Source organism: Monodelphis domestica, chromosome 4 (genome assembly GCF_027887165.1).
Source record: "Monodelphis domestica isolate mMonDom1 chromosome 4, mMonDom1.pri, whole genome shotgun sequence".
Taxonomy (NCBI): domain Eukaryota; kingdom Metazoa; phylum Chordata; class Mammalia; order Didelphimorphia; family Didelphidae; genus Monodelphis; species Monodelphis domestica.
This window is the reverse complement of record NC_077230.1, coordinates 60,908,684-60,918,731: the sequence shown is the minus strand read 5'-3', so window position 1 is coordinate 60,918,731 and position 10,048 is coordinate 60,908,684. Positions and strand designations below refer to the sequence as shown.

The following is a 10,048-nucleotide window of genomic DNA, read 5'->3' as shown; positions in this document are numbered from 1 at the left end:
ATTAATTTAATTTTTATATGATCCATCATGTTTTTCTTTTGCATTTCTATTCCCAGTTTTTTCTCTGCATGTGAATAGTGTTCCTTCTCTTAAGTTCATCTCAATTGTCCTGGGTCATTGCAATCCCAATAGAAAATAGTCTATTACATTAAATTGTGCTATACTGTATCAATCTCTGTGTACAATGTTCTCCAGTTCTGCGCCTTTCACTCAGCATCAAATTTTGGAGGTCTTTCCAGTTCACATGGAATTCCTCCAGTTCATTATTCCTCTCAGCACAATAGTATTCCATCACCATCAGATACCACAATTTGTTCAGCCATTCCCCAATCAATGGACATCCCCCCATTTTCCATTTTTTTTGCCACTACAAAGAACATGGCTATGAATATTTTTGTACAAGTCTTTTTCCTTATTATCTCTTTGGGGTACAAACCCAGCAGAGGTATGGATAGGGGAGCCTAAGGAGCAATATCTCTCCTAGTCCAAAGGGATTAGGGACACTGAGAGAAAGAATTGATTTCAATTGTGGTTAGGAACGAGAGTGCAGTTCAGGGGAATAGTGATTATATCTCTACCCAGAAAACACTAGTTTGGAAGAATTGAAAACTACCAACCCCCTACAACTAACATCATCAAAACCACTGAAATATTTGAAAATATGCAGCTTTTATTTTTTGATGGAGTTGTCATCTTGAATATTTCCATAATAACAAATGAACAAATTATTCTCTTCAGCCAATACTTTCTTGTTCTCATCTTCCTTCTTTTTCTTGTTCTTAATTTTGGTCTTATTGTTGTGTTTCTTCTTTCTCTTCTTCCTCAAACTCATTGTCTTCTAAGACTAATGTCCCTTCACCTTTTCATGAAAGGATTGGTCTTGCTCAAGATACTGCCTAAACCAATGGGAATGGAACGGAATAAATATTTATATAGCACCTATTATGTGCCAGAACTTGAGCTGAACACCCCAATATATTATTTCATTTCATTCTTTTTTTTAAACCCTTACCTTCCATTTTGGAGTCAATACTGTGTATTGGCTACAAGGCAGAAGAGTGGTAAGGGTAGGCAATGGGGGTCAAGTGACTAGCCCAGGGTCACACAGCTGGGAAGTGTCTGAGGACAGATTTGAACCTAGGACCTCCCATCTCTAGGCCTGGCTCTCAATCCACTGAGCTACCCAGCTGCCCCACATTTCATTTCATTTCATTCTTGGAACATCACTGCTGTTATTATTCCCATTTTAAAAGTGATGTAAACAGAAGTAATTTGCACAGGGTTGTATAGTTATTAACTATCTAAGGTCATACCTGAAAACAGACTCCAGTATGTCCACTGTTCCCACATTTATCACTTGAAGGATTAAAAGTAATGTAAAATACAAGAGCAAAACATATTAATGAAGAAAAATAGGGAACCAAAATCAGGAGGAACTCTGGAAAGAGATTGTCTTCCTCATGAAGAGACTTCTGGGCTTCAAATGGATTATAGTAATTTAAAAAGACCAAAACCCATGTATAATTTAAGAACAAAACTACATCTTTAAATATCAACTGACCTCTTCATGAAAATTGGGAAAAGAAAACATTTTTAAATAGGTGTTGCTTTTAGTGCTATACTAATAATTTGAATTTAAAATTTCATAGGTCCTGGTATATTTTCAGGATGATTTTGTTTATTTCATTCTTTAGGTGACCTTCATTGAACAAATGAAAGCAAAAATATCATGGGAATTCTTCACTGAGGTCAGCATCTAGAATAGTGGATATTGAATTGATATATCTTTTCACTCTCTAGAAGCCATGGTTTTACTTATGTGCTTAAATAAAAATGAAAAGACTGATGTAATATGAAATCAGCCATCCAATACTTGAAAGCATTCAGATCATGCAATTGTGTTTCTTTTTCCACACTGCATACAGGTAGCAAAATTATGTATAAACATATGTATATTTATATATATGTGTATAGATATAGATATAGATATAGATATAGATATAGATATAGATATAGATATAGATATAGATATAGATATAGATATAGATATAGGGTGGGGGTGTAATGTTTTATTGGTAACCCAGTTTAAGTCATTCTTTTCCACAGAAAAACTGACCAGAGAGTCATCAGGCTTAAAAAAATCTAATAATAATAATTACAAAGATCTTCTTCAGAATTTACTAAACTGGGTTAAATTGTACCTTAGGGAAACATTATGATGATCAAAAGCATTAATTTAACAGCAATTTACCCATGTTTTATTGCTTCTAGGCATTTGTGCTGGGAAATCTTAAAAAACTTTCTCTTCTGTATGTTCTCTACATATTTTGTTTATGTGAGTAGCTTCAAGTCCACCTCTTAGAAAAGGGATCTTCTCTGTCTCTAATGTTTCCCATATTATTCACTAATACCTACTTGCTTATTATCAGCAGATATTCATCTACTTTTATTTTAATAAAAGCATTTATGATGGGATGGTAAGTTAAGATATATGTTAAGAAAACAGCTGCCCTAAAAGTTTGGAACCAATTTCCATTACTACAAATGCAAATGGGACTCTGAGCAAGTATAAGCATGATATTAGAAATTGTCTTGTTATATTAGTTTAAAGATAAGAAAGAAGTAAAAAAGCTGGCTTGAGAAAGAATTGGAGTTTCAAACAGAGCTGAGAGTGTCATTTTCAAACCTAACAGTTTTTCTCTGACTGTTGGTCTCTAGGAGTGACAGTTACTCTCTCCTGTTGTGGCTGTTGCTCTGGGGGAGTTAAGCAATTGGTCTCTGGCAGTTGACATAGTTGGAACCTGTCTCTGAATGCTTGAAGGAAGCAACATCTCTCTCTCTCCCTCTTCCTCTCTTTCTCTCCTCTCTCTCCCTCTTCCTCTCTCTCTCCCTCTTCCTCTTCCCCCCCCCCTCTCACTCACTGTCTGAGGTACAAGGAAAGGAGGGAAAGACCTGAAGGAGCTAAGTGTTTTCTTTTCTTTTTCCAACTTGGGAAACACTTTTGACTAGCTATTGCTGTTTATATAGATTGTTTTAACTCTGAGAAGAAAAGAAAACCCTGGTCTTTGGTTTGGACTCTGAATCTGCTAAGGCTCAGAGTCCTAACTTGCTAAGGCTCAGACAGGTAACCTTTGTTGTTTTTATAACTTGGAGATGAAGTTAAGAATTATGAGGATAATAATGTTAGTTGATTTAGAATAGTCAAAATTTAGGTTGGTTAGATCAGGAAGGATCAGTGTAGCCTGAGAAAACAGGAGAAGCAGTTTCTTGCAGAACCAGGGAGTTTTATTTGGTGGAGTTAGAATCCATTAGACTTAGAAGTCATTTTTATTCTTATATTTTCAATAAATATTTTATTTCTTATAACAAGTCTCTTTAGCATCCTTGCTCCTGACCCTGAAGAGAAGTTCACTTTTGAGCTTCACTTCACTTATATAAACTGAAGCTACTTTGTAAGCACAGCAAGCATAGTATCTAATCAGTTTATAAATCAATAATCAATTAATTATTAGTTTACAGATTGCCATTTATTTTTCAAAATTAATTTAAGTACAAAAATACTAACACATATATGTAGAAGGCTCATGACTAAGAGCTAATGTATAACTCCTGGTTAACAAATCTGTTTTTTCCATACTTGGATTCTCAAGAATTTTGTCTTAGATGTGTATAGCACTCTTCTGGATGCTGAGGAGTGCAGCCTTATATGGTCCATAGTCAATTCTTCCTTTTACCATCAGAGATCACATTCCTGGTATGTTACTTTTGCATGAATGAATATTTTTTTCCCAAATAGAGAAAATTTTCTCCTATTGATTCATCCTTTCAAATCCCAGATGATGTAGGAGAGGGAGAAAGGAAAAGTTCTAACTAACTTTTCCAATATTTTATTGGTTCACCACTTGATTGATATCATGAACTATGTTCATTGATATATTGGTGCAAAGGCAAAAATGAGGTATAAGGTACAGAGAACTATCCCCTACATACACACACATACACACATACAAACAAACACACAATCACAGGAACACCAATTAATGTGCTCTAAAACTAAACATCTGACTAAAACAATCAGAAAGTTCAAACTATATGTAGATATAAACATTTCTTTAATCATTAAAGAGATTGTAAGATTTTCTAACCATTGTATTAAGGGATATCATATCATAAAGGAAACATCTTGTTATTAGCTGAAAGAATTACACATATTTCTAATTAATCCAAGGAAGTTCTATAAGACCATAAGTTGCAGAACAGTTGCTTAGGAGCATAGGTAGAAGTAGTTTCTTGAAGTCACTGCCTTTCACAGCCACTATATGCCATCTCTAAATAAATTAGGATCATTGATTTAAAAGTGGGAGGGATCTTAAAATCTATCTTATTTTCCAACCACATTTTACAGAAAAGGAAATTGAGTCTCCAGGAAATAAAATTACCTCCCTATGGTGACATGATGGACAGAGTTCAAACACACATCTTCACAACTGCCTTTTTTTTTCTTTCCAGTGCATCATCATTACTTTTCATTTAATCACCAAAATTATCTCACTGTTTTACTTAGATTTTCCAAGTTCCTTTCTCTTTTCTTATCACATTGAACCATATGTTTTGGAATATTGGTGTTATGAATTCAAAGAAGTAATTTCTATTTTTAAAAACACCTCTAACATGTACCTTTAAGCCCTAGACAGGCCTCAAACTTTTCAGAGATTTAGGGAATGTGTACCCCAAGCATAAGAAGACTTCTTTTGGTGGAATGGGCAGATGAAAATCATTTCTTCCAACAGCCGTGAAGATATGTGAAACAGTCACTGTGGAGTGCTAATACATTGGTTGGATTCTGAAGACATCAAGATTATCTGCTATATCCTTGGCCATTGACAGATGTCCTGACTTTTATCTTGCCACTGGACTTTGCTGACTCTCAGAGAAAGAGTGAAGCTGACAACTTAGTACAATGTGTCTGGTTTAAATCCAATTCATGTGAAAATCGAGAAATCTTGATGTGTTGTCCTTGAAGGATGAAAAATAAGAAGATCATATGATTCAATACCTTGTTAGGCATTATTCATTTTCCTTACTAATAATTCTGTATATAAATTTGAACTGAGGAAAATTATGGACCTAAATTTACCATGAATAACATCAATTTATTGAATTATGATAATAAGTGGTCATGATAGTTGATATTACATATTTATTTAAGATTTTCAAAGTGCTTTACACATTACCTTATTATATCCTTAAAACCTCTAAAGGTGTTAGGTGCTATTATTTTCATCATTTTACAGATAAGGTAACTGAAGCAGGAAGAGTTTAAGTGATTTGCCCATGTTTACATAACTAGCAAATGCTTAAGGCTGATATTGAACATCCTGTCTTGACACCAGGTCAATTACTTTACTCACTGTCACACCTAAAAGAATCAATAATCAAAACAAACATTAAAACAAAAACAATAGCAAACTCCTTCATCAAAGTAACCATTTCAAACTCTAACCAAAACTATAATTTTCCTAAACCTTTCTTAAACCAAAAGAACTCCCTCACAAAAACAGGAACAAGATGATGGTAGCAATAATTTTAGTCAGTTTAAATTTTTTTTTAGAGGAATGGCCCTAAATTAGTAAGTGCTATAGGACTTTGTATTGTGTAAAACATTTTTCTCTAGTCTTAAGGGTAAAAGAATGATTTTGTCCTAATCCTGAATCTCACAAGGGAAAATCATAATGTAATTTAGGAAAAAAGGAGCATTTTTAATGAATGTGACCATTTCCTTTAGCCCTTCTCTTATTTAAGTCACAAGAGATTTCATTGAGGCGACAAATACTTCATTTTTCAAGAACTATGGCAACATCTGAATCACAAAATATATATAATATTGTTTTTCATAACTGTTATACCTCCATAGGAAAAGAAAACAAGACAGCTTTCCTTTGGCAGAATCTCTCAGCCATATGCTTCAATTTCGGCATATGATGGGACTGGGATAAAGTTAAACCAGGTTTCCACTTCCTTTTAAAAATGTTAATGAGATGGTGAGAAGGCAATCACTTCCTAGAGTAACTTCAGGAATAGTGAAACTGCAGCTTAATAAATGCTTCCAAATTTCTGTTTGTGATACCAACCTGCAAGCAAAGAGTCTTTGGCTCTAAAGATACTTTAGTAAATATATATTTATAAAGAACTTGAACTTGCAGCTCAATATCCTTGTTTTGAATTTCCAGAACATAGTATGGAATAGGAGGAATCAAAATGGACTTTGAGAATGAACAGTTGTACAAAAGCTTACCTGCCCCTTTTTACCAACTTTGATCAATTTGCTTTGATTCTCTTTCTCATATCACAAATGAGGGTGAAGGATTATGTCATAGAATCAGAGATTTAAATCTGAAAACGGTCTCACAGGTCATATAATTTAACTTCATGTTGTTTTCAACTTTAACACTATGACTCATTGTACTATCTTCAACAAGTCCTTGCAAACTGTTCTTTCTGAACTATTTGTCACATTCTGAACTTCCTCAATACTTACAGCAACTGACTAAGCATATCCCTTTCTACCCTATTCTTTGCTATGCTCCTTAAAGACTTCAATAGTCATGTACAAAATTCCCCTTTTCCCTGACTTTCTTGTTTTCTAAAACAATCTCCTCCGTTAAACTTCTTTCACACAGTGACAGTCATACTACCTCTAGGGACCCTACTTCTAAGATATATATCATTCTACTCAATAAACATTTATTGCCCCCCCTGTTGTCTTGAAGGACACAAAGACCAAAATATCCTCTATCGTTCTACTTTGAAACATCCCAATTGATATGCCTTAACTTATCCCAGTACACAGACTTCATTTCATTGTTTGGCAATTTAAAAATTCACTAGTTGGTTGAATAAGTTGTGGCATATTATTGTAATGAAATACTACGGCACTGTAAGTTAAGATGAGCAGGTTAAATTGAAAAAATAAACTTATAGCATGGAAAGATCTGACATGGGCACCGTACCTCCAGAAGCTCTGGCAAACTATTCTTAGGGAAATTCCTTTGCTCCCTTACATCCTCCTGACTCCTAGCCTAAAACATCCAATGACCCCTATAGAACCCTGACATGATCATCCTCCTTTGATCCTCCTTTAGATTTAAGATGGACAGAGAGATGCACCTCCAGGCTACACCTCGATTCTATCAGGCTGTATCTCAGACATCTGTCTGTTCCCTAAAACTAAGGAATCTTTATGAGGGTCATTCCCTATGTCTCCAGGCAGACTCCAGTCAGATAATCAAACCCCTGACTGAATGCCTGAGGGTTTACCACTCTAGAGTCTTGTCCACACCATGACATAGCATCTGTTGTAAAGGATATAAAATCCCCAGAACTGATGTTGTCTGGGGTGACAGCTTTTCCATCCATGCTGTCCTCATGGGGAACGGCCTTTCTTTTCATGCTGTCCTCCCAAGGAACTGCTTCCCATCTTGCTGTTCCACCTTTATATCCTCCTGGCCATTCTCAACATTACTTTCCTAAATTTATAAATTTCTCTTTTTGTTTTTAAGCTAAGTTTTGGAGTCTTGCATTTCTTGCAAAAAGTATCTTTCCCAAACCCCAGAGGTACACATCTGAACCCCATATCAGATCAACATGAAATTATACAAACCGAAATTAATAGAACAAAGAAAACATAAAACTACAAAATATTTTAAGAATAACTTGTAAGTGTCCACCTCCAGAGAAAGAATTGATAAAAAGAAATATAAAAGATATAGTTTATATATGTTTGTGTGTATTTTTTTTTTGACAAGCTATGCTTTCTATAGTTTGAGGAAGAAACAGAGGAGGGAAATCTTTGGGAATTCTAATATAACCAATAAAAAATAAATTGATATTTTTAATTGATAGCAACCTATCTATCAATAAATGAACAGGTATTTATTAAGCCCTTACTAAGTTCTAGGTATTGTTTTAAACACTATTGATACAAAGGAAAACCCCAAACAATTTATTTCCTCTGGGAGTTTATAAGTCTAATTGTAGAAATAACATATACAGTAAATGGTATGTGTAATACAAATATAGAGTAGATCAAAAATATTCTTATATGAGAAGTCAATAGTACCCAAGAGGAATAGGAAAGGCCCCCTGCAAGAGGTAGCATCTTAGTGGTTTTAAAGGAGCCAGAGTAACGTGAGTAGCCACCAGTATTTATTTCTTATATACTTCTTAGTGGGAGCTAAGTGGGATCCTGGATAGAGTGCTACAAAGAGTAGTTGTGTGACTCTTCACAGGTCACCTAATGCTTGCCTGTCTCAGTTTCCTCAGTTGTGGAATGGGGATGATAATAATAGTATCCACTCTCTTGGGATTATTTTAAGTATTAAAAGAGATAACTGTAAAACATTTAGCATAGTACCTGGCACCTACTATGTATTATACTTAATAAGTGCTTAGTTCCTTCCTTCCTGATCAGCAGCCAGGAATAATGTCACAAAAATAGGTTTTTTCTACTCATTATAAAGGTATTATGAATAATTTATGCTATGTACTTATTAATTGGCAACCCTGTTCTACTCTTCTTGATTCCTTATGCCATTCACCTAAGCAGCATTTCCAGATCTTTTCTTCTTTTTTTAACTCTCCTATAAGAATCTTCTGCCCACCTCCACCCACACATACAGTAACAGTAAAAACTGATCCCCTGTACCATTATATATTACTTAACCTCTGACTTCACTAAGATAATTGAGGCCATCTTGTGGGAAATCCCTTAGCTCTGCTCATAGAATCAAAAAATTTAGAGTCAGAAGGGACTTTCAATGTCATCAAATTTAAACTTTTATTTTATAAATTTTTAAAGAAGAGTCATAGAGCTTAACTAATTTGCCCAGAGACACACAGCAAGTATGACCGAGGTAGGATTAAAACTCAAGTTTTCCTCACTACCAGTCTAACACTCCATCCACTATTCCACAATTTATTTCACTTACTCATGGTTCAAAACTTCTCCACATCATTAACTAATTCTCTCTTTCATTCCTCTTCCTTTAGAATAAAATTTAAAAAATTTAAAAAAATAAAAAGCTAAGGTTAATTTTATCTTTGCCGTTGGTTCCATCCCTTCATTTTTCTTTACTCCTAATAATATCAGTTTCACATTTAAATTTTAAATTTTACATTTTACAAAATATATTCTCATAACCTAAATAAAAGGAAAAAAAACACCCTAAATTTTATACCCAAAGAAAATTGATGCTTATTCTAGTGAAGTGACTTGCCTGTGGTTCTACAAATAGCAAGTAGACCTATGAGATATGAAATTAGATGATCTCTCTAACCTTCAAATTTATTTACTATTTAATATATTATATTACTTATCCACTCAACTAACTTAAATTTTCTTTATCTGAATTTTTACTAACTTCCAACAAAGACATTCAAGTCTCACCAATAGTAAGAATGCCTTCCTTGACCCTTCTAAATTATCTAGCAAATGTCTTGTTTCGCTTTTCCATTCCATCATTATTTTTTTCAAAAGCATCTAAATATTTATTTTCACACAATTGACACTGCTCAAACGCTTGAAAAGTATGTCTTATTTCCCATTAACCTGAGGAAAATCCTTTTTTATTTGTAGGAACAGGGGAGTTCCAATGGCCTATTTATCAAATTCAGACTTTTAATTTTACTTTACAGTTAACTATTGTGTGGAACAGGGGTGGAGACCACCCCTCACTTTTCACAATGAAAGTTCAATCAGTAGTTATGAGCAGAAAAGAGAGTATCTTTCTCTTCTCTGAAAGATGGCACCTCCCCTAATCATAAGGCAAATGAACCCTGTTCTGGTTGAACCTAACCTTTTATTGTCTTTAACCATAAGCCCCCCTTTTCCACCTCCCTTCCCTATCTGCCCCCCCCATAAACTGGGGAGTCAAAGCTTACAGACTAATGTTTTACCCAATCAGGAAATAGGACAACCACAGTTTTAACACCTAAATTTTTACACCTATAGCTTGGCATAGAAGCTCTTGACCCAGTTAGCAAGTAGTAT

At 34.4% G+C, this 10,048-nt stretch overlaps 1 long non-coding RNA gene across 1 annotated transcript; it reads right to left on the bottom strand.

Moving 5' to 3' along the window:
* Positions 1 to 650: 650 nt before the first annotated feature.
* LOC103094648 (uncharacterized) lies at positions 651 to 2,868 on the bottom strand. The gene is made up of 2 exons (XR_467085.2): positions 1,314 to 2,868; positions 651 to 896 (listed from the first exon to the last, which is right to left on the bottom strand). It is a non-coding gene; the product is annotated as an uncharacterized LOC103094648 (long non-coding RNA).
* Between the last annotated feature and the right edge of the window lie 7,180 nt (positions 2,869 to 10,048).